We start from the raw sequence: 26,020 nt of genomic DNA, 5'->3' as shown, positions 1-26,020 counted from the left end.
GAGAATAATATGGTCATACAAGTGGGGGGCCATCTAGTGAACATACTGAAAATAACATTAACCACTTGGCGCCCAAGCAACATCATATGACGTCGTGGGCTTTGTGGTGTAATATCTGAATGATGCCTGACGCCCCCCTCCCGCCGCCCTCCAGTGCTTGTACCGACTCACCGCTTCCATCGGTGAGTCGGTCACAGGATCCGCCGGCCCCCGGATGATACCATATAGATTTCCGGCAGACCAGACAGTCCCCGGAGTCTCTACGATCGTTCGGAGGCCGGGCGCGATGTTATGACGTCACTCCCAGCCTCTGAATTCAAATTAATGGCGCCGTTTTGGCTGGGAAGCCAGGATCTTTTATTTATTTATTTATTTATTTTTTTTAGGCTTCCCAGCCTAGAGGTGAGATACGGGGTCTTATTGACCCCGTATCTCACTATAAATAGGCCCGATCATGCCATATTCCTATTACAAGGAATGTTTACAAGTGTCAAACTAAAAAAATAAAAATAAAATTAACAATAAAAAAAAAAAATGTAAGCGTCCCTGTCCCCGTGAGCTCGTACGCAGAAGCGAACGCATACGTAAGTCACGCCCACATATGAAAACAGTGTTCAAACAACACATGTGAGGTATCGCCGCGAACGTTAGAGCGAGAGCAATAATTCTAGCCCTAGGCCTCCTCTGTAAAAAAAAAAAATGTAAAGCGTCGCCTATGAGGATTTTTAAATACCAACGTTTGGCGCCATTCCACGAGCGTGTGCAATTTTGAAGCGCGACATGTTGGGTATCTATTTACTCGGCGTATCTTCCTCTTTCACATTATGCAAAAAAATTGGGCTAACTTTACTTTTTTTTTTTAAAGCATGAAACTGTTTTTTTTCTGTAATGCACTACATATTGAGAATGGGAATGACCATGGGACAAAAAGAGAGGAATGGAACAATAAAAGGTGGCTAAAATAAAAATAAAAACAATGATAAAATATGTGTGATAATCCTTAAGATATTGGGAAAAAAGCATTTAGACTTGATGTAAGTATTGGACATTCAGCCCATCATGGGGTGTCAAGAGGGGATACTAATGTGGCGGTAATTTAAGAAATAGGGATGAGGAGGCCAAATGCTGGATAGGTTCCATGTATAGGCAATGGCAACATTATGATCTAAAGTCATGTGTATGGGTAAAATAAGGAAATGAAGGGATCAGTATATATAAAAAATTATAAGGGGCACTGGGCATGAGATTAGTAAATAATGAAATGTCTGTGGTGTACACATATATTGGTGAGAGTATGTGTGATGGCCTGAAAATAGTAAAAGATCTAGACTGCTAAAGAGAGAAATGATACATGGCAGATATAAATGACCCTAAATGGTGAAAGGGGCCGCAAATCCATGGTGCCAGCCACAAGCCTGGCTCGGCAGCATGGAGACAGGTCTCCTGAAAACCATCAGGTGGGGGGAGGGGGGATGGAGGGGTTAACTCCACAAAAGAAATTAGATGGCCATCGCATTTTGAGAGACCCGATATGTATATATCAATAATTAAAAGAAAATATATATAAATAAAAAAGCCAAAATTAGTTGTCATTTTATTGTTCTCTCTCTCTATTGTTCTGCTCTGTTTTACTGTATTTTGTACTTAAAGCGGAGTTCCACCCTAAAGTAGAACTTCCGCTCATCGGAAACTCCCCCCCTCCGATGCCACAGTTGGCACCTTTCAGGGGGGAGGGGGGTGCAGATACTTGTCTAAGACAGGTATTTTCACCCACTTCCGGGCATAAACTCCCACGGGAGTCTATGCTTCTTCCTGTCCCGCGCTGTCTGCACATGCGCAGTAGGGAACCGGGAAGTGAAGCCGCAACGCTTCACTTCCTGATTCCCTCACCGAGAATGGCGGCGGCACCAGCCGAGAGCCGAGTGATCGATCGGCCTCGGCTGCCGACATCGCTGGACCCTGGGACAGGTGAGTGTCCATTTATTAAAAGTCAGCAGCTGTAGTATTTATAGCTGCTGGCTTTTAATATTTTTTTTTTCAGTGGACTCCCTCTTTAACTGTAATTTTTATTGTTACTGTATTTTATCGTGTTTGCTTTGCAAGTATGTCATTCTACTTTTATACTGTACAGTTACAGTGTTTTGTTGTTACCATTATTTGCTTTGCAGGTATGCCATTCCGCTGCAGCACTGATTTATTTATTATTATTGTCATTTTGACAGCAACAGGGTTTTCTCTCATGATACGTAAATCTGTGACTCCAGCGCTGTAGGAGGTGACTTCGCCACCACAGTTAAAAAAAGAGCATATATGCCGAAGCATACGGGCAGGGGTAGACATTGCTTCGGCTTTTATTTTTATTTACTTTTCGTGGCAGAGATTTCTTTATCCACATTGATCAATGTGAATGGAGGAATCGGTTCAAAAAAAGCAGAACGAAAAAAAAAAAAAAAGAAGGGTGCATGTATGCCCATCATTAGAAGTAGGTGGATGCAGGGCGGTATTATAATGGTGGGCATTCCACCAATCAATCAATGTGAATGCAGGAATCTGTTAGGTTCTCTTTTTTTCATTTAACCCACAGGCTGCATAAAAAAGCACATTACAATAAATGCCCAACAAGGACCAGCAATGTACTGGTATGTTGATGGACTTTGAGGGGTTATACCAGAATGATGCCTGCAGGTTTAGCTATCATCTTAGTATCTTTTTTTCAACTGCCGGTCAGCTTTCATGTAAAAGAGATCCTAGTGGCTAATTAGCTCATAGACTGATTTTACAAGCAGTGGGAGGGAATGTCTCCCTTCCCGCCATCTTCCATGGTTTTCTCGGGCTCTACTGTCCCACTGGGGAACCTGAGAATTCAGCCAGTGGTGGCTAGCTGACCAAAGAGCTGATCGGAGAACAGAATGGCTCCAATCATCTCTATGGCCTAAGAAACTGGAAGCTACGAGCATTTCAGGACTTCAGTTTCGTCATATATAAACAGCGCCATTAGGAAATTGGGAAAGCATCTTATCACACCAATCTTGTGGATGCTTTAAGGGCTGAGGAGAGATCTAGAGTCTAATAGAAACCACATTTTTCAAAAAAGAGTAGCTGTCACTACATATTGCTAGTTTCCGATATTGCTATTGGGGATGTGTAGCATAAAATTCTAATGTTGGGCATAAAATGCCAGGACAGTTCAACCCCCCCCCCCTCCCCCCAAGGACCCCTTTTTGAAAAGTAGACACAAAGTAGATACAAAGTTGTCACCCCAAAATACATTCTGCTGCTTCTCCTGAGTACAGAGATACTACATGTGTGAGACTTTTTGGGAGCCTAGCCACGTACAGGCCCGCGAAAGCCAATCACTGCCTTCGGTTTTTCTAAGGGCATAAAATTGTGATTTTACTCCTCACTACCTATCACAGGTTGGGAGGCCCTGAAATGTCAAGATAGTACACCCCCCAAGTAACCCCATTTTGGAAAACAGACACCCCAAGCTGATTTCTGAGAGGCATGTTGAGTCCATGGAATATTTTATATTTTTCCCCAAGTTTCAGGAAAATTGCAATTATTTTATTTTATTTTGTTACACAAAGTTGTCACTAAATGATATTTTGCTCACACATGGCATGAGTATATAAGTTACACCCCAAAATACATTCTGCTGCTTCTCCTAAGTACGGGATAGCACATATGTGAGACTCTTTGAGAGTCTAGCTGCGTACAGGACCTCGAAAACCAATCACCGCCTTCAGGCTTTCTAAGGGTGTAAAATGGTGATTTTACTCCTCACTACCTATCACAGTTAGGTTTCGGAGGCCCTGAAATGTCAAGATAGCACAACCCCCCCCCCCCCCACCCAAATGACCCCATTTTGGAAAGTAGACACCCCAAGGTATTTGCCAAGAGTCATGGTGAGTATTTTGCAGCTCTTATTTGTTTTTGAAAATGAAAAAAGGAAAGGAAATTTTTTTTTTCTTTATTCAATTTTCAAAACTTTGTGACAAAAAGCGAGATCTGCAAAATACTCTCAGCCAATAGCTTTTGGTGTCTACTTTACAAAATGGGGTCATTTGGGGGGGGAGGGTATTTGGGCATTTCATGGCCTCCGAAACTGTGATAGGTAGTGAGGAGTGAAATCCTGAAGGTGGTGATTGGTTTTCGGGGTCCTGTATGCGGCTAGACTGCCAAAAAGTCCCACACATGTGGTATCCCCATACTCAGGAGAAGCAACAGAATGTAGTTCGGGGTGTAATTCCACATATACCCATGGCATGTGTGAGCACTATATGATTTCAGTGACAACTTTGTGTAAACAATGGTTCTTTATTTTTTTTGTCATTTTTCTATCACCTGTGACAAAAAATAAAATATTCAATGGGCTCAACATTCCTCTCGGAAAATTCCTTGGGGTGTCAACTTTCCAAAAAGGGGTAATTTGGAGGCGTTTTGTACTGCCATGCCATTTTAACAATTCAAGAAATGAGATAGGCAGTCAAAAAACTAAGAGCTGTGTAAATTCCAGAAAATGCACCATAGTTTGAAGACACTATAACTTTTGCGCAAACCAAATAAGTATACGATTATTGAAATTTGTTTACCCAAGACATGTGGCTGAATACATTTTGGCCTAAATGTTCGATTAACATTTACTTTGTTGGATTTTTTTTTATAACAAAAATGAGAAAATTTGAAAATATTAAAAAAAAATTCAATTAAAATTGTCGGTCTTTTTTCGTTTTTATATCGCAAAAACTAAAAATCCCAAAGGTGATAGAATCCCACCAAAAGAAAGCTCTATTTGCATGACCGCGCAATTACCAGTTAAAGAAGCGCAGCGCCAAATTGTAAAAAGTGCTCTGGTCATTAAGGGGGTAAAACCTTAGGGGCTGAAGTGGTTAAATAGTACCGGAATACATTATCAGTGGATAAAAAAAAATGTAACAAGCTGAGATTGGTGTACCAAAATACACCTGTTTTGGTTTGTTTCTCTTCGTATGAATGGAAAGGTGTTATCTCCAATGCATGTATTTTGCTTTGATTTAAAACAATCTGTCTGTTTAAATATTAAATTTCCTCATTTGTTTTAAGTGCATCTAAAGGCTCTTGAATGGCTGTCTAATCAAGTACCAACTAAATTTACTCTGTAATGTACAATTCCCAAGGATTAAAAAAAAACTTAAAAACTAAGCTTACCTACCATGACTGAGCCAAATCCTCCTTCCAACAGACCTTGGCGACCCAGAGAAGAGAAATGAGGGGGTGCATTTGTGGCCAAATTGCACTGGGAAGGGAACATACATGCCACACCCCCTCTACCCAAAAATATTACTGTACCACAAGTGAGAGTCATGTACAGTACAAACCTCAACACAATCAGAGGTAACGAGTGTGTTTTGCACAGAATTCAGTAGTCAAGAGTATGTTAGGCACAGAGTACAGTGATAAGGAGTGTGTACCTCTTAAAGTATTGGAGTGGAAACTGAACAAAGTGCAGGCAAAAAGGAGTTCCTTTAGCAAAGAGGGTGGGGATTGTAAATTGTAAATAATTCAGAAAAAGCAGGGGTCAGGACTGCATAACGAACAATGTGCAGGGACCAGGACAGAGTATTGCACAGAGTTCAGGGATCAGGACTGTATAACGCAAAGAGCGCAGGGGTCAGGAGACGCTAGTGTACATATTGCAGGGCCCAGGAGTGCATAGAATGCTGGAGTCGGGAAAGTGTAAAACACATAGGGCACAATTCACTAAGCAATATTTTACTGTGTCTAAATATGCGGTAAAATAACAAACAGCATTTAAAAAAAACTGTCATTCGCAAAGAAACTCTCCTCAAATTCTCACATGCATTATATTTCTTGATTATGCTTTAAATACCGCATGAAAAAGTGTGGTAAGTTATTGCAAGTATCTCGCAAGTAGAGATGGGTCGAACACCCCCCAGCTGTTTGGTTCGCAGTACGTGTAGCATGCATAGAGCAGCAAAACTGACATTTCTAAAGAAAAAAAAAAAAACAAGTCAAATCCTATTTAGAGCCCTTTCACACTGCGCTGCCTAGGGCATCAGCGGTAAAGTGGCACTATTTTTAGCGGCTTTTTGCCAGCGATATCGCAGCGCAGCCCCATTGATTTCAATGGGGAGCAGCGATGGAGGAGCGGTGAGTTCACCGCTCCTTCACCGCTCCAAAGAATCTGCTGGCAGGACTTTTTCTGACGCCCTGCCAGCGCACCGCTCCAGTGTGAAAGCCCTTGGCCTTTCACACTGGAGTGCATGGAGCAGCTGTTTTAGGGCATTTTGCAGGCGCTATTTTTAATGCTATAGCGCCTGCAAAATGCCCTCAGTGTGAAAGGGGTCTTAAACTGACTCTCGGTTTCAATTGCCGGAACTCGGCTATTGAAAAAAAAAATGGAGTCACACCCCAAAATCTGGTATGGTTCAGGAGGGAGGATGAGCAAGCACCCCCCCCCCCCTTTCCTGACCTGCTGGCTCCACACTTTTTTTTTTTACATTTTGGTTCCCCTTAAAATCCATATCAGACCCGAAGGGCCGGGTATGGACACGGGGGGACCCCATGCTGTTTTTTTCTTCTCAACAAGTTCTCAAAGGACGTATAAGAATGGTCATGCATATATAAGGTTATACGGTACATCAGTCTGCAGCCTTTTGTCTATATGGCGCCTATTTGTTCTGGTTTTACTACCATAGACTCAACATCAGTTTAGCCAGGGTTAGTAAAGCATACATTTCTGCTTGTAGGCTTGCTGCCAGCTTCCTCCTTGCTGCCTCTCTCCGTCTTCCTTGCAGGCATTTTCTTTGTGCTGGCCTTAGCCATAGCTCATCCTAGCGGGACTATAGCCAAATTCCTTCCAACAACATATAATCAACTACTTTATACATGAAGACACAGGTTACAATCCATATGTAGGATTATTATTTTTTATTTAGCGTTTAAAAGTTTTTAAATCAAGTTTTGTATTTTTTATTTTATTTACATTTTACATTTTTTTTTGCAAAAAGCATTCCGTGATTTATCCATGACAATCAGTTTGCAATGCATAATTTTGCCTGCCCTCCAAAGTACGATTCAACTATTTATACTGTACATATACTGTGTGTTATTTTAAGAAAGCATTTGCCTGCGTCTTCAGTTTATACTGTGGCTTCTTAGGTAAGGAACTTGCATATTATGTCAATCCCTTTGCAAATAGGGGATAGTAAGGGCTCATTTACACCATAAGGACCCATGTACACTGCTGCTCCTAAACAGATGTTCAGAGGCAGTTGGACACTTCACTTTCAACTGCCCCTGAACTCATTCAATGTTATTTTATGTGTACATGTACGCAGGTTTGTTTACTATCGTTTTTAGGCAGTTGCGTTTATAGGCCTTTTTTTTAAGGCAAAAAAATGAGTTCAGATGCCAATATTTCTGACGTTTCAGATGCCAAACGCGTCTAAACGCAGCTAAACATGGTTAAACATGGTAACCCGCGTCTAGTCGTGTTTCATTTATAGGCGTTTTTTGTTTTTGGGTTTTTTAAAAAAAAAAAATTTTTTTTTTTAGAAACACTTCTAGATGCAAACACGGCAAAACACGGCATGTAGACGTTGCAAAATGGACAATTTAAATGTGGGTTACTACAGTGCCTTGCGAAAGTATTCGGCCCCCTTGAATTTTTCAACCTTTTGCCACATTTCAGGCTTCAAACATAAAGATATAAAATTTTAATTTTTTGTGAAGAATCACCAACAAGTGGGACACAATTGTGAAGTGGAACGAAATCTATTGGATTTTTGAAACTTTTTTAACTAATAAAAAAATGAAAAGTGGGGCGTGCAAAATTATTCAGCCCCCTTGCGTTAATACTTTGTAGAGCCACCTTTTGCTGCGATTACAGCTGCAAGTCTCTTGGGGTATGTCTCTATCAGTTTTGCACATCGAGAGACTGAAATTCTTGGCCATTCTTCCTTGCAAAACAGCTCGAGCTCAGTGAGGTTGGATGGAGAGCGTTTCTGAACAGCAGTTTTCAGCTCTTTCCACAGATTCTCGATTGGATTCAGGTCTGGACTTTGACTTGGCTATTCTAACACCTGGATACGTTTATTTGTGAACCATTCCTTTGTAGATTTTGCTGTATGTTTGGGATCATTGTCTTGTTGGAAGATAAATCTCCGTCCCAGTTTCAGGTCTTTTGCAGACTCCAACAGGTTTTCATCCAGAATGGTCCTGTATTTGGCTGTATCCATCTTCCCCTTAATTTTAACCATCTTCCTTGTCCCTGCTGAAGAAAAGCAGGCCCAAACCATGATGCTGCCACTACCATGTTTGACAGTGGGGATGGTGTGTTGAGGGTGATGAGCTGTGTTGCTTTTACGCCAAACATATCGTTTTGCATTGTGGGCAAAAAGTTCGATTTTGGTTTCATCTGACCAGAGCACCTTCTTCCACATGTTTGGTGTGTCTCCCAGGTGGCTTGTGGCAAACTTTAGACGAGACTTTTTTTTTTGGATATCTTTGAGAATTGGCTTTCTTCTTGCCACTCTTCCATAAAGGCCAGATTTGTGCAGTGTACGACTGATTGTTGTCCTATGGACAGACACTCCCACCTCAGCTGTAGTTCTCTGCAGTTCATCCAGAGTGATCATGGGCCTCTTGGCTGCATCTCTGATCAGTCTTCTCCTTGTCTGAGCTGAAAGTTTAGAGGGACGGCCAGGTCTTGGTAGATTTGCAGTGGTCTGATACTCCTTCCATTTCAAAATGATCGCTTGCACAGTGCTCTTTGGGATGTTTAAAGCTTGGGAAATCTTTTTGTATCCAAATCCGGCTTTAAACTTCTCCACAACAGTATTACGGACCTGCCTGGTGTGTTCCTTGGTCTTCATGATGCTCTCTGCGCTTTCAACAGAACCCTGAGACTATCACAGAGCATGTGCATTTATACAGAGACTTGATTACACACAGGTGGATTCTATTTATCACCATCAGTCATTTAGGACAACATTGGATCATTCAGAGATCCTCGCTGAACTTCTGGAGTGAGTTTGCTGCACTGAAAGTAAAGGGGCCGAATAATTTTGCACGCACCACTTTTCAGTTTTTTATTTGCTAAAAAAGTTTAAAATATCCAATAGATTTCGTTCCACTTCACAATTGTGTCTCACTTGTTGGTGATTCTTCACAAAAAATTAAAATGTTCTATCTTTATGTTTGAAGCCTGAAATGTGGCAAAAGGTTGAAAAGTTCAAGGGGGCCGAATACTTTCGCAAGGCACTGTATCTGTCAAGTTAAATCGTTCAGGAGAGGTTGTAAAAAAGGTAAAGTCCCGTGTACATCAAAGCCTAATGCCCCATACACACGGTCGGACAACCCGACCACAAAATCCATCACATTTATTTCGACGGATTTTGGCCAAAACTTGTCTTGCATACACACAGTCGTACAAAGTTGTCGGAAAATATGATTGTTCAGAATGAGGTGACGTACAAAATGTACGATGGGACTACGTATAGGCCAGTAGCCAATAGCTTTTGTCTGCAAATTTTTTCGGAGCTCGCGTAGCACTTTTGTGCGTTGGAATACTCCACACACAGTTGGAAAAAGTCAGACAGAAAAAGTCCGATAGAGCCCACAGATTTTCCCTCAACATAATCCGGACTTTTTCCGTCAGAATTTCCGTCCGTGTGTGTGGGGCATTACTGTTCTGTCCCCGCTACATGTTTCCCTGTGTGTAGCTCGACATGCTGCTAAACCCTCTTATTCTGCAATAAACCATTTTTGAAGCTTTGTTCACAAAACAGGGTGGGGTGAAACTATTGAGAAACAAATACAGATACATATAATCAGTAAATTAATTGTACAGAAATACAATGAATAAGCTAGGCTGTAGATAAGTAACTCTCACCAACAATTCTGCGTTTAGGGGATGCAAGTTTTAGTCCAACATGTGCTCTGGTAGCTGGTTCCTTCTTTGAGTCTCTAAGATGGATCTGAGTTCCCATGGTGCACCTGTTTCTCTTCCTTAGACTGAAGAACGATGGGAATTTTTGTTAAAGGTGAACAGTTTCTAGTATCTGCAAAAACAGTGAATTTATGACACTATGGCCACAATTAACAATGGCATATATTATACAGTGTGTTATTAGCATTAACACAGCAGTCTTTATTTTTCTGAATCCCCCTGTAACATAGTTTACACACATTATCTCTATTACATGTCACTTCACGCTTGTCTTTTTTCGATTAGAGTTACGTTTGTTTTATTATTCTGTCCCTCCCTTTTTAGTGTGTGTTTGGTTTTTGAGTTTTGTTTTTCCCCCCCCCCTCCCCCCTTTTTATATTTTTTTTTTTTTTTTTTTTTCTCTGATGTAGATGTGGATGCAGATATCTGGGGATATTCCCTCTATATGCATACAAATCATGTACATGATACCTTCATACCACATATGTGGGCCTATATATATAAAATATATATATAAAAAATATAATAAATTAAAATATATACGTTTAATTCCGATTATGTTGGGATTTCCATCACAGGCGTGGCTTATCATACGGGCAGGCTGCCTACGTTTGCACCTACTTCCTACAACCTTTGTGGGGCATAGGGTTTTGTCGTGTGACCGCTCGCGAGCCGCGCCTTTGGGCTTCCGACCCTCACCCCACTGCTGGACTCTGTGGCGAGATGTATGGACCATGTACCTTCTTTGATTTGTGAGGGACGCCTAAGCATGAACCTGGGTAATCTCCACCATTAAGCATTATAATATACGTGAACCTCTCGGCAACACTATACTGGGTAACTACACTAACAAATTTAGAATATGTTTAATATTAATACTATTCGATAGACTTATTAAGTTTTATCTTGTCTCCCTACCAACAGACTATCTCTGAAGAAGACCCTAGTGGTTGAAACGCGTTAGTACTATAAAAATTTTTTTTGCTGTTACTAATTTTATACAGTATATTTATAGTTAGGTCTGCTTAGTGTATGCCCATTGATGTTATTGTATTTTTTGTTTACTAAAGCTTGGTTCTATCTATTCTTTGTTTTAAATGCCTGGGTGAAGCTCATGTTTTTACCATACAATAAAATAATCTTTTTTTACATTATGCTACGCTTATTGTTTATTGCTGCCTAAAAACCCCATTGGTGGGGGAATTTGTTTTATTTTTTCGATTTATAGGGGTGAGCAGCACCCTTCTTGCTCTTGTCAGCAGTGTGTTCTTTCCAATATCGTAACATAGTTTATTACCCATGGATTTGGCCAGCAAAAGTGAAAGTCAGAAGGTTGAGAGTTAGACAAACCATTTAACACTGACAAGGGTGCTTACAATGATCAGCTATCATTCATTTATGTATCACCTTTAATAATATTTGAATCCATCGAAATGTTTAACACTGGCCTTTCCACTGATTGATGCCGCTGTCCAAGGGGGCTACATTGCACTCATATATATATATATATATATATATATATATATATATATATATATATATATATAGTGTGTGTAGTCACCCTTATGCCACGTACACACGACTGGACTTTCCGGCAGACTAGGTCCGACGGTCTTCCCGATGGACTTTACGTGGAGTTCCGTTGGACTTTCCGAACAAACGGACTTTGTCCGTTCGTCCGTTCGTTTTGCACATGATGACATAAGACGGGACTAAACAAGGGAGTTCAATAGCCAGTAGCCAATAGTTTCCCTTGCGTCGTATTTGGTCCGTCGGACTAGCACACAGACGAACGGTTTTCCCGATTTTAGTCCATCGGAATTGAGTCCATCGGATAGATTTGAAACATGTTCTATTTCTAGGTCCGTCTGATTTTTTTCCTGAAAAACAATCGGACCAGTCCACACACGATCGGATTGTCCAAGGGACTAATCCCTTCGGACCTAGTCTGCCAGAAAGTCCAGTCGTGTGTATGCGACATAAGGCTCGGTTCACACCTATGCATTTACGTTTTTGCATGTGCAATTTTACTGTGATCTGCATGTTTTTATGCTTTTTTTGCAGAAATCCAAAAATGTAATTTTTATTCATATCAATGCATTATTGTGCCTATGTGTTTTTGGAAAGAGTCGGGGAGTTTTTTTCCCACAAAATGCAGCGTTTTGCATGTAATAGACTTCAGTGGACCCACAGCCAAAATGCAAGTACTGCATTTGTATCGCGATATTACTGCGATTTTGTGTTTTGCTATTTGAGTTTTTTTTTTACATTCACTGTATATAACTGGTTGCTAAGGAGCAGGCTGGGAAGCCGGCTGGTGTATCCTCAGCAACCGATGAGTCATCAGCTGTAAGCGGGCTTCCCCGCTAACAGCTGAATGTAAAAAAAAAATTGTCAGCTAAACATTTTTTGAAAAAAACCAAGGTGGGTCTCCCCCCACCTAGGTCCATACCAGACCCTTGGGTCTAATATGGATTCAGAGGGGACCCCCCACACCAACATTTAAAAAAAACAAAACGTGTGTGAGGTCCCCCCCAGGATCCATACCTGACCCTTATCCAAGCATGGAGCCTGGCAGGTCAGGAAAGGGAGAGGACAAGCAAGTGTCCCCCACCCTGAACCATACCAGACTGCTTTCCCTCAACATGGGGGTCTGGTTGCTTTGGGGCACCCCCTCACCCCAAAGCACCTTGCCCCATGTTGATGGGGACAAGGGCTTCCTCCAGACAACCCTTGTTCGATTATAGAAATCCATACCAGACCCTTATCCGAGCATGCAGCCCGGTAGATCAGGAAAGGAAGGGGACTGAACCATACCAGGCTGCATGCCCTCAACATGGGAGGGAGGTTGCTGTCCTACCCCTACCCATTCACCAAAGAGCAGTGAAATGTAAAAAAAAGCAAGAGCTGGTTTTTGACAAGTCCCATAGGTGTGCGCAGCCTACTGTATTAGGGTATGCACCCCAAAGCTCAAACACACATGCGTATGTATATATGGGCAGTAGGGCAATGGACAGTGTCAGTAAAGCAGCGGACAAGGTCAGTAGGGCAATGGACAGTGTCAGTAGAGCAGTGGACGGTGTCAGTAGAGCAGTGGACGGTGTCAGTAGGACAGTGGACGGTGTCAGTAGAACAGTGGATGATGTCAGTAGGGCAGAAGTTGGTGTAAGTAGAGAAGTGGACAGTATCAGCAGGGCAGAGATTTGTGTCAGTCGTTAATTTTTATCATTTTTTTACTATAATTTTTTATTTATTTATTTATTTATTAAATTTTTTTAGGAGCCCCATTGGGGGTCTTTGGTGAAATAACAGTCCCCTGATGTCTAACTTTTAAGACAGAGAAAGGGACTGAGGACAGAGATTCCCCATCTAAACAGCAGGGAAAATCTGTACATCACAGCATGATTAGGGTGTGCCCAGGCACACCTGGCACAACCTGTGTGCACGCCTATGACAAGTTCTTTATTAAAAAATTGCTCCAAGCTCTGGACTGTCTTCTCCTTGAGGTGTCTTCTCCCACGCTGCTGTCTTCTCTGCCAATGTCTTCTTTCTCGTGGCCGGTTACCCGCTAAAAACAAAAAAGCCTCTTGCTCTGAGGTTGTCTTCCTCCGTTGTGACGTCCCCACTGTCTGACATCTCTTATATAGCCATGAGGCACGGTCATCCGATGACATAACCTAGAGAGCCTGCCCCCTGTGCTGTTTTTTTTTTTACTGGCAATTCTGTTTTTTTTTACATTCAGCTGTCAGTTGGAAAGCCCACTGACAGCTGATGACTTATCAGTTGTTAAGGATGCAGCGGCCGGCTTCCCGACCCACTTCTTAGCAACCAGCTATATACAGTGAATGTAAAAAAAAAAAAAAAAACACATATCGCAAAACGCAAATCGCGGAAAAATCGCGATAAAGACATGGTTGCAAAAATACAGAAAGCACAGCAAAAAGCACTGAAGAAATGCTCAAAAGCAACACGCAGAGATGTGAATTGAGCCTAAGGCCTGGTTCACACCTATGCATTTTTTAGTGCGTTTTCAGTTTTGCAGAAACACACTACAGTTCATTTAACATGGTTTCCATGGTGGCGGACACATCGGACATTTTTGACACATTTTTGGGGCCATTGTCATTTATACAACAATCAGTGCTATACAAATGCACTGATTCATGTGTAAATGACACTGGCAGTGAAGGGGTTAACCACCAGGGGGCCGTGTGGGGGTTAAGTGTGTCCTGGGGAGTGTTTCTAACTGTGGGGGGTGTGGCTACGTTTGACACGTCACTGATCTCTGTTCACAGGGAGCAGAGATCAGTGACACTGTCACTAGGCAGAACGGGGAGATGCTTGTTTACATTAGCATCTCCCCGTTCTTCCTCTCCATGAAACAATCGCGGGTATCCCAGCGGCGATTGAGTCCGCGGGACCCGCAAACAGACTCATGGAGCTTGCCGCATGCGCGCGCAGGCTGTCTCTTAAAGGGCAATGTACAGGTACATTAGTTTGCCTGTACGAGCCCTTTTGCCGACGTATATCAGCGTGAGGCAGTCGGCAAGCGGTTAAAAAATGTCCCTGCATTTCGGACATGTCCCTGTACAGGAGGTATGTTACTGATCACCAATCACTGATTACCACATGAATATAAAGGAATAAATGCTTGAAAAAAAGAAAATGAATGCCGCCACCACATCCAGTGTATGGTAAGCTACAATATATAAAACATATTTTTTTTTGAGTCAAGTTTCGCTTTAATGCACAAAAAACATGTGTGATGCACTTTTTAATTAAATTTTTTCATTTCATTTAAATACTACCTGAAAAGATCTTAAGAAAATTAGTGGGCTGTTATGGGTTAATGTAAAGTTATTAAAAACTGGAGAATATCCTTTTTTGCTCTAACACAGGCTTAAAATACTGGCTTTAGCAAAGACCTATTCGCTCAAAAAAAAAAAAGATTTTTTATTCTTAAAATTGAATACATTTTAATATTTTGAAGTGAGTGAACCGAAGATGTGTTATCTCTTCAAGCTACAGCCATCAGTGAAATTCCAGTTTGCTTATTGATTTGAGAAGGAGATGAGCTTGATCACACACCGCATTAACTTGCCAGCTGTTTCTAGTGAGCCAAATCCCTCGTTGCTAGTCTTGTCAAACAGAAAACCTTTGTGGGCAGCGTGTGTGCTGCTGTCATGGGAACACAACTTTTTCATACAGCGAAGGACATTACAAAGGGTCACCATACGCTCCTCAAGCTCTTGACTAATTACTAGGGTTTAACACTACCTTTGACAGAATGGTTTAATTGATCATATAGTGAGTTACAGCTTAGAAAAGTAAAACTTTTTTTAGCAGGCTTCTTAAAGTGGACTTTCCACTATTGTAACCCCCCTCTGCATAAAAAGCAAACCTTTTCTACTTTGTTTTCTTACCATTTTTTACTTCATGTTCTAGCCCCCCACCCCTTGCCTCCATTCTCGCCAAGGGAATATTGACATGGAACTTGCCCCTGGTGTCCTTTGGGATATATACACAGGACCTATCCCAGGAGACATTGGCTTCCACATTGCAGTCAAAAGAGTCGGGAACTGGCAGCGTTTCTACAAGGGGCAGAACTCAAAAGAGACAGCCAGCTCCCAATGGCGTAGGAAGGAAGATGGGCAGGAGGTGGATCTGAAGAAGACTGGGTTGGCCAGGAGGAAAATCCGGGGAAGCCGTGACTATGGAGGGGAGATTGTGGACCTGGGGGGGGGGGGGTTTGTTGAAAAAAAGTTTAGCACCAGCCGCCACTGAACAGTAGATCAACACTGAAATCGCTGGTCCTGTGATTATGTTTATAGTGGAGACCCTAGCAAAAAAAGGTAAGTGGGGGAAAACAAAAAAAAAAATCATGAGGGTCAAATAACTCTTCTTAAAAGTGTTTGAGCCTGCTTTTTTAGTGTTCCTACTGCTGGAACCCCAGTAACTAACACTTTTATGTAAATAATTACTCATGCACTGTCACTTAACTAGAAAACCTATTACACTATGTGCCTACCGAGCTGCTGCTAACACATTAACCACTTCCTGCCCAGCCTATAGAAGAATGAAAGTCAGTCTGACACACCGCAACTCCTTCTCCCTCTCCCACTCCTGCTCCTCCTCACTTTCCAAGGATGCCCACTCAGGACCACCAGGGATGCCACCAGGACCACCAGGGATGCCCACTTATGATGACCACCAGGGATGCCAATCAGTGCCCATAAATTATGCAAATCAGTGCCCATCAGTAATTCCTGCCAGTGCCTCCTTATCAGTGATGCCCATCAGTGGCATCTATCAGTGTCCATCAGTGCCACCCATCAGTGTCCATCAGTACCATCTATCACTGTCCATCAGTGTCACCCATCAGTGTCCATAAATGCAACCTATCACTGCCCATCCATGCCCATCAATGCCACCTATCAGTGCCCATTAGTGATGCCTATCAGTGCCCATCAGTGGCACCCATAAGTACCCATTAGTGCAGCCTTTTAGTGCCCATTAGTGTCGCCTATCAGTGCTCAGTGCTACCTATGTGTGCCCATTAGTGCCACCTATCAATGACCAGTGCTGCATATCAGTGCCACCTATCAGTGCCTATCAGTGCCACCTCATTGGTGGCGCCTCATTGGTGCCCATCAGTGCTGCTTTATCAGTGCCTGTCAGTGCAGTCTCATCAGTGCCCATCAGTGAAGGAGAAAACTTCTTATTTACAGCAAGGCCAGTTCTTGGTACTCCTTGCCACCCCTAGCCACTTTATTAGGTACCCATTGCTAATGCCGGGTTGGCCCCACTTTTGCCTTCAGAATTGACTTAATTCTTTGTGGCAGAGATTCAACAAGGTGTTGGAAACATTCCTCAGAGATTTGGATCATATTGAAATGATAGCATCATGCAGCTGCTGCAGATTTATTGGCTGCACATCCATTATGATGAGATGATTTGAGCTTTGTGACATGGTGCATTATCCTGCTGGAAGTAGAAGCTAGGTCATCATGTTGTTTACCCAAATTCTGACCCTACTATCTGAATCAAGACTCATCAGACCAGGCAATGTTTTTCACATGTGCAGACAGTTCAGAACGGCCTGTCAGTTTTTTTCTGGCGGATCTGAATGGTCGCTCCATACAGCTCTATGGAGCGTCGGATGTCAGCGGAGTGCAGAGACGGACTTGTCTTCCGCCGGCTCAGCGAAGATCAACAGAATGATCCCCGTTGAGCAAGCAGAGTAGTAAAAATGGACAGCCCCGCGTGAAAGGGGCCGAAAACCGTTTGTATTAATGCACCTTGGATGTATTTAGCTGATATAAAACTTTTAATTAAGTTTTAATAAAATAATACTGAATACAGAACTGCATTTGTGTCTTCTATATCTACTTAGATAGAGTTCAACTTTACCACTTTCATAGCTGCTATTTTATTTTATGGCTTTGACTTCTGTTTCATAGTTGACAATATACAGTAGTTGAATCTCTGTTTCATAGCTCACAATATTTTAGAAATAATTGCAAGGCACATTTTGTTGTTGAAGTGATTCATCTAAGTCTGTAGCCCGTGTCTCAGAAGACCACTACAAACTTCAGCTTTATGATTGCATATTGACTGCATTAATAAATACCTTTAATTTGCATTTTCGGTAATCCTCTTAACAAAAAGAAAAATGATAATAAATCTAGATAATGACACTTCAATGTTGTTTCAAAAATAAAGTGTTTATTCTGAAAGTGGTAAATATTTAAAACCAGTGACATTTATAGTGTCTAGTAGCATGGCCTTATTGTGCACTGTTTGGCATTATATAGGCTTGTGTAGAACAGATGACCTTTTAGGAAGATGTCCAAACCTTGCCTGTGTAGGGATGTATATTTTGTAGCATCAGAAAAGGAAAACCTATTGGGAAAGCTGCTAATATAGTTTAAAAACCCCAATCAGAAGCTGGTGTGGGGGCAGTTCACAGCTGCTCAATTCATGAGTTCTGTGTTTGGGTGGCAGCCCTTTGATGCCTTTCTTTGGGCATCAGGTTACCTGGCCCCTAGAATGAAAGCAATTCTCCTCCTTCTGCTCCTAGATTTAGTCAGGTTTTGAGCATCAGTTATGGATTTTAATAGATTTCGCTTACATCATTCCCCAAAATTAATAAATCTGAATCCAAAGCATAGTCATAAAGCGCAATGATTATTTTTCACCGGATCTATTTCAATCCCCGTTACTATAGAAAAGAGTAGAAGAGGGTTGTAAGAAGAGGACCCTGTTATGTTTTTTTCCTGAACACCTATTTAACAGAGAGGACTCCCTTCACAAAGCAGTATGGAGCATCTTAAAAATGCGTTAAAATACTGTTCAGTGTTTTTTTTAAATAAAATTGCCATTTAAAACACCACAAGTTATTTTATGAATTCATGTGGTTTTTACGTAGTGAAAACATGCAGCAGTTTAACGCCTGGCAATACCTGGCACATTTATTTGCATTAGTAAATACCGCATTGTTAAGGAGAGGGAGGCTGCTGCCATCCTTAACAACTAGTAACTGTCGTGGTTGTTAAGGAGCAGGCAGCCACTGCGTCCATAACAACTTATGAGTCATCAGCTGTCAGCGGGGTTCCCTGCTGACAGCTGAATGTAGAAATAAGCCGGCAATGAAAAATTAAGAAAAAAAGGGTGTGGGGAAAAAAAGGGTGTGGAGTCCCCCCCAATCTATACAGGAAAAGGGGGGGGAACGACCAAGTGCTCCCCCTCCTGAATCATACCAGGCCATATGCCCTCAACATGGGGGGGTGTTTTAGGGCAGGAAAGCTCTGTCCCCCCCAAAACTCCTTGTCCCCGTGTTGATGGGCCCCTCTCCCTCTGCAGTGCTCGGAGCATGGAAGACCGATCAGGCGGGTCACAGAAGCGTTGAGCGGTGCTATAAGAGGGTATTTATCACAAATAGATTACAGAAATAAGCACAGTTTACATTATATAATACTGTAATACAGTGCATTTTAGGATTTTTCACAAGCAATTTTACTCAGTTCCACTGGCCACTGGGGATTCCTGACAGTGAGAGAGGGAGATGGGGAGAGAAGACAAGCCCTACCCCAAAAATAAGCCCTACTGGGTCTTTTGCTGTCAAAATGAATGAAGACTTATTTTCAGGGAAAAACGGTATATACAGTATATATATATATATATATATATATATATATATATATATATATATTTATTTTTTTATTATAATTTTTTATTTTTTTTACTATTTAAATATGGTAAGTGATACCACAATTCAGGTGCTGCAAGACATTTTCCATTCCAATTCATATAAACTAAAAATGATCTGAATACATATTAAAAAAACAAAACATATACATAGTTTGTGATAGCACAACACCAGTGTTGCAACAACTGATTATACCAATTTACATAAAAATTACAAACATTAGAAAATTATTGTCCTTTGAGTTTACTTGTGGTGACTAACAATTTTCAATAGTGATATCAACTCTGGTGCTCACTGCAAACCAATTTAGCAAAGTGCTCTCCCTCCATGCAAACTAAACTCTCCCCTCACATATTAGACCTATATAAGAACATACTGTAGGTTTAAGTGCGCTTGTCCCTGTTCAGAATTTTGGTCGGAAAAAGGTCTGATGGTTTTCCTGACGGAATCCCGCTCAAGCTGTCTTGCCTACACACGGTCACACCAAATTCCGACCGTCAAGAACGCGGTGACGTACAACACGTACGACGGGACTAAGAAAAAGGAAGCTCAATGCCCAGTAGCCAACAGCTTCCATCTCGTAGTTGAATCTGAGCATGCTTGAGTTTTTGCACGTCGGAATTGCATACACTCGAGGGATGTCAGCAAGCCAGTCAAGCGGAAAAACTTTCCAATAGAAAGTTTTTCCGTTGGGAAAATTGAGAACATGCTCTCAAATTTTTGCTGGCGGGATTTCGGCCAACTAAATTCCGATGGAGCCCACACACGGTTGCATTTTCCGATGAAAAGATCTCATCGGTCTTTTGCTGGCTGAAATTCCGATTGTGTGTACCCACGTTAGATATGACTCTACCAATTTTGCACACTAAGGCCGCGTACACACGCGGGGACTGTTCGCCCAACTTTGTCCGTCAAACAGTTTCCGCAAACAGTCCGCTCAAAATTAGCATGGACGGACATGGCCACACACGACGAACGAACAGTTTGCTGAAACCGTGCGCGATGACGTGAACGGCACGTACGACGGGACGAAAAATACGACGTCCTATACACTGCATTATAACTTTCGGCGTGTAAATCCTTTCTGAGCATGCGCGGAACTTAGTTTGACGAACAAGCCTACACACGAGGGGACTGTTCGCTGAAACAAAGTTTCAGCTGACAGTTTTTCGGAATTTCCGAAAAACCTTGTTCAGCGGACTGTTCGCTGAAACTGTCCGCTGAAAGCCCACACACAGGCGGACTGTCCGCCGAAACACTGTTCAGCGGACAAAGTTGGGCGAACAGTCCCCACGTGTGTACGCGGCCTTAGAGAGTAAAATTATTGCCCATTCTTCTTTGCAAATTAGCTCAAGCTCTATCAGATTGGATGGAGAGCATCTGTGAAAAGAAATTTTCAAGTCTTGCCACAGATTCTCAATTGGATTTCGGTCTGGACTTTGATTGAGCCATTCTAACACATGAATGTGCTTTGATCTAAACCATTCCATTGTAGCTTTGGCTGTATGTTTAGGGTCGTTGTTCTGCTGGAAAGTGAACCTCCACCCAGGCTCAAGTCTTTTGCAGACTCTTAACAGGTTTTCTTCTAAGATTGCCCTGTATTTGGCTCCATCCATCTTCCCATCAACTCTGACCAGCTTCCCTGTCCCTTCTTAAGAAAAGCATCCCCACAACATGATGCTGCCACCACCATGTTTCATGGTGGGGATGGTGTGTTCAGGGTGATTTGCAGTGTTAGTTTTACACCACACCAGAGCAGAGCATCTTCTTACACATGTTTGCTGTGTCCCCTATATGACTTCTCGCAAACTGCAAACGGGACTTCTTAGGCCCCATATACACTGCTGCTGCTAAACGCACGTTCAGAGGCAGTTGGACGCTTTTTTCAACTGCCCCTGAACTCACTCAATGTTATCTTATGAGACCATGTACATAATTTCGTTTAAGTCATTTTTAGGCAGTTGCGTTTAACAGCCTTTATTTGAAAAATGTGTTCAGACGCCAAAGATTTCCACGTTTCAGAAGCTAAACGCAGCTAAACGCGGTACCGACATTTAGCAGTGTATGCGGGGGTAAGCGATGTTGAATGTCATTTGCCACGTCACCTGCCACGTTTCCTGTCACCAGATACGGAATGTTACTTGCCACGCTGCCTGCCACTGCATTTGTGGCAGCACTGGTCCATCTAGCTCAGATGGGTGGCGAGTGAAGGCAGGAGAGCGGTGAGAGATGATGTTGTCTCTCTGCTCCCTGCCGGACATCCGACATTGAGGCTGACAGGGCGGAAGAGCAGCGATGCGGGTGACGGAGAGAGATGATGTCACCTGCCATGTTGCCTGCCCACTCACTTATCTCTTCCATCTGGCACTCATATGCCGGCCGCCTGGCTGTCTCATGCCAGCCGCCGGGCTCTCTCATGCCGCCCGCCTACACCCACGGCATGGCTGCAGAAAGGTCACGTCCCTGTAGTGGGCCGTGGCCCGGGGGTTGACGACCCCTGCAATACACCATTAGCAATGTTGTTTTACAAAGTATAATTGTAATTTGACCAATATGTTGTTAGATATGAAAAAAATCGACCCCACCACTGAGCCTGACCACCGACGTGATCAAACATAGTTTCATGAAATTTGATAGTCACCAACAGACATTCCTCTGGTGGCACACTCTTCCTGATGTTCGTGTCCAAGCGTGTCAGACTGGGCTGAACTTTTTCAAGTAAAATGTCAAATAAGGCAATGGACATGAGTGTAAAATATAAAATAAAAAAATGTATGGGGTAGGTACGCAGCTGTACGTACATGTTGGTAAAATATCCTACTGACATAGCACTGACATAGCGTCGAACTCTGGTCCTTGCACACAATTTTCGGCATTGTTCTAGCCTCATCAAGAGCAACGTAAGGAGCATTTCCTCACATATCGTCATTATGGGATCCATTGTAAAAAAAAGCAAAGAAATGGGGACAAATACAAGAACACTACTGCTCTCTCTGCTGCTGCTACTCACTCTGGTCTCACAAAATGGCTGAAATAGTTAAATAAAACCTTTTTTTGAGCGTGGGGAGGGTCTTATGATATTATCCTTACTAAACTCTTCTAGATGCAAATGTCAAAAAAAATGTTCAGAGGACTTTGAAGGGGCTTACGCAAGCAGTCAGGCTAAAAGATGGCAAGCGGTGCTTGAGTTGGTCTGCCTACGGGACAGGAGCCACACTGGGGCAGAGATTCTGTCAGCTCTGGAGGGGCAAGCTCATAGGCAGTTGACGCCATGCCAGCTTCAGCCAGGAATGGTTGTATGCGACAATGGCACCAACCTTCCCTCCGCCCTCCGACAAGGACACTTGACCAATGTTCCATGTTTGACACACGTCCTGAATTTGGTGGTGCAGTGGTTCTTGAGCAGAAAAAAAGGCTTACAAGATCTCCTGAGGCAGACCAGAAAAGTCTGTGTTCATTTCAGCCAATCATGCAGTGGCAGTGCTCAGCTGGCTGACATTCAAAGGGAATGCAACCTGCCCACCAACCGCCTCATTTGTGACATGCCCACCAGGTGGAACTCAACGTTGGCAATGCTGCAGCAGCTGCACACACAGCAGAGGGGCCATCAATAAGTACCTGTGTGAGTATGGCACCAGGACAGGGGAACTTGGTTTCTTTTCACCATGCCAGTGGCTACTGATCAAGGATGCATGCACTGTCCTGCCACCATTTGAGGAGGCCACAAGCATGGTGAGCAGCGACAATGCATGCATCAGTGACACTATTCTTCTAGTCTTCCTGCTGGAGCACATGATTCATGGAATCATGGACAGGGCCAAAGTCTGATCGGTTCAAGCATCCATTGCATCTGCATTATATGGTGCAGGGGTGCAAATCTAGGGGCAAGAGCAGACTTGGAGACCTTTCCAACAGAGCATCCACTGGGTTACTGGGTCTTGAGGCTGGACCACTGGCCAGAACTTGCTCAATATGCAATAGAGCTACTGGCCTGTCCTGCAACCAGCATGCTTTCTGAATGCACATTCAGTGTTGCTGGAGGGTTTCTAATGGATCAAGAGTGCACCTGTCCACAGACTCTGTTGATAGGCTCACATTCATAAAAATGAATCAGTCTTGGATCAGCAGCTGTCAAGCACCTGATGCTGATGTAACTGATTGAATTTTTTATGGATCTGGGATCCATTGAAGACTGTCTATGCTTACTATCCTATTTTTCCTCAATCTTGATGATGTCAGCTTCCAACAATATTTTTGGTTTAAGGCGCCACCACCACCACCCAAGGCCCAATTTTTCTGCCCCTGTTTAACAGGGGCATGTAATTACGATTTTTGATAAAATATTTCACAGCAGGGCCCATTCCTGCAGCCAACAAGAGTATCTGTGAGGGGTTACAGTGTTGTGGCACCACCACCCAATTTTTGATATAATATTTCAACGCAGGGCCCTTTCCTGTGCCCAAGTTACTGTGAGGGCTTACAGTGTTCTGGCACCACCAAAACCAAAGGCCCAATTTTTCTAACCCTGTTTAACAGGGGCATATATTTACAATTTTTTATACAATATTTCAACGCAGGGCCCGTTCCTGCGCCCAACACAAGTAACTGTGAGGGCTTACAGTGTTCTGGCCCCACCAAAACCAAAGGCCCAATTTTTCTAACCCTGTTTAACAGGGGCATATAATTGCAATTTTTGATATAATATTTCACAGCAGCATGGGTATGTCCTCCCCTTTTCAGCGACCAGAGGGTGCGCGCACGCTGCATGACGGGGGACCCGATGCATGGGGCCAGTGGTCGCAATCCCCGACGGCCAATACGCGATCGCGTGCACAAACGCCAGCATGGGAATTTGTGCGTATAAACACACAAATCCCTGTGCTTGCAGAGGAGAGGAGTCATGTCGTTTGTTCCTAGTAAGTGGGAACAGCGATATGTCTCCTCTCTTACTCAGTCCTATCCCCATACAGTTAGAACACACTGAGGGAACACACATTTAATCCCTTGATTGCCCCCTAGTGTTAACCCCTTCCCTGCCAGTTACATTTACACAGTAATCAGTGCATTTTTATAGCACTAATCGATGTATAATTGTGAATGGTCCCAAAAATGTGTCAAAAGTGTCCGATCTGTCCATCGTAATGTCACAATAGCACTAAAAAAAAAAATGCCAGATCACCACCATTACTAGTAAAAAAAAAAATTAATAACAAAAATGCCATAAAAATGCCATAAATCTTTCCCATCGTTTGTAGGCGCTATAAATTTTGCACAAACCAATTGTCAGGAACCATGAAACAGATTGAGACAGAAGTACAATCAAATCACACTTTTATAAAAATAAAAAGGTAAATAGAAGAAAGCGTAGTCAAGCATAGTCAGAGTCCAATAGCCAGATCGGGTAGTCAGCCAGTCCAAAGTTCATAAACCAGATCGGGTAATCAGCCAGTCCAGAAGTCAGGGATCCAAGGAGAGCAACTGCAAGCAGGATAAGAAGCCAGGAGGGATGTCAGCAAGCCAGTCTTGAAACAAACAGCAGGAGATGGTTCCTTGTGATGTGACCAACGTGAAGGCAATGGAGAAATGAGCTGGAAGGCTTTAAATAGGCAGGTCAGATGAGCATCATCGGGAACAGTTGGTAACTGTGGAGAGAGAAGAGAGCTGGCAATTAGCCAACAGCTGAGCGGCCAGCCCAGAGGAAGAAGGGCTAAGCCAGCCCTTACACCAATCAATATACGCTTATTGTGATTTATTTTTTTTATTTGGGGGATATTTATTATAGCAAAAAGTAAAAAATATTTTTTTTTTTCAAAATTGTCGCTCTTTTTTTGTTTATAGCGCAAAAAATAAAAACCGCAGAGGTGATCAAATACCATCAAAAGAAAGCTCTATTTGTGAGAAAAAAGGATGAAAAATTTGTTTGGATACAGCATTGCATGACCGCGCAATTGTCAGTTAAAGCGTCCCAGTGCCAAATTGTAAAAAGTGCTCTGGTCAGGAAGGAGGTGAAATCTTCCGGGGTCATTAAATTACAATTTTTTATATTATATTTCACAGGGCCCAACAAGAGTAACTGTGAGGGGTTACAGTGTTCTGGCACCACCAACACCTAGGGCCCAATTTTTCTGCAGAGTATATAGGGCAGGCTGTATAGTATACAGTGGGGATCGAAAGTTTGGGCACCCCAGGTAAAAATGTGTATTAATGTGCATAACGAAGCCAAGGAAACATGGAAAAATCTCCAAATGGCATCAAATTACAGATTAGACATTCTTATAATATGTCAAAAAAGTTAGATTTTATTTCCATCATCTGCACTTTCAAAATGACAGAAAACAAAAAAATGGTGTCTGCTAAAGTTTGGGCACCCTGCAGAATTTATAGCATGCACTGCCCCCTTTGCAAAGCTGACAACTGCCAGTGTCATGGATTGTTCTCAATCATCATCTGGGAAGACCAGGTGATGTCAATCTCAAAGGTTTTAAATGGCCAGACTCATCTGACCTTGCCCCAATAATCAGCACCATGGGTTCTTCTAAGCAGTTGTCTAGAAAACTGAAACTGAAAATAGTTGACGCTCACAAAGCTGGAGAAGGCTATAAGAAGATAGCAAAGCGTTTTCAGATGTCAATATCCTCTGTTCGGAATGTAATTAAGAAATGGCAGTCATCAGGAACAGTGGAAGTTAAAGCAAGATCTGGGACCAAGAAAAATATCAGACAGAACAGCTCGCAGGATTGTGAGAAAAGCAATTCAAAATCCACGTTTGACTGCATGATCCCTCCAGAAAGATCTGGCAGAGACTGGAGTTGTGGTACACTATTCCACTATAAAGAGATACTTGTACAAATATGGTCTTC

Source organism: Lithobates pipiens, unplaced genomic scaffold (genome assembly GCF_037356315.1).
Source record: "Lithobates pipiens isolate NorthernLeopardFrog02 unplaced genomic scaffold, aLitPip1_a1.2 Scaffold_19, whole genome shotgun sequence".
In the NCBI taxonomy this organism is placed as follows: domain Eukaryota; kingdom Metazoa; phylum Chordata; class Amphibia; order Anura; family Ranidae; genus Lithobates; species Lithobates pipiens.
This window is presented reverse-complemented; position numbering follows the sequence as displayed.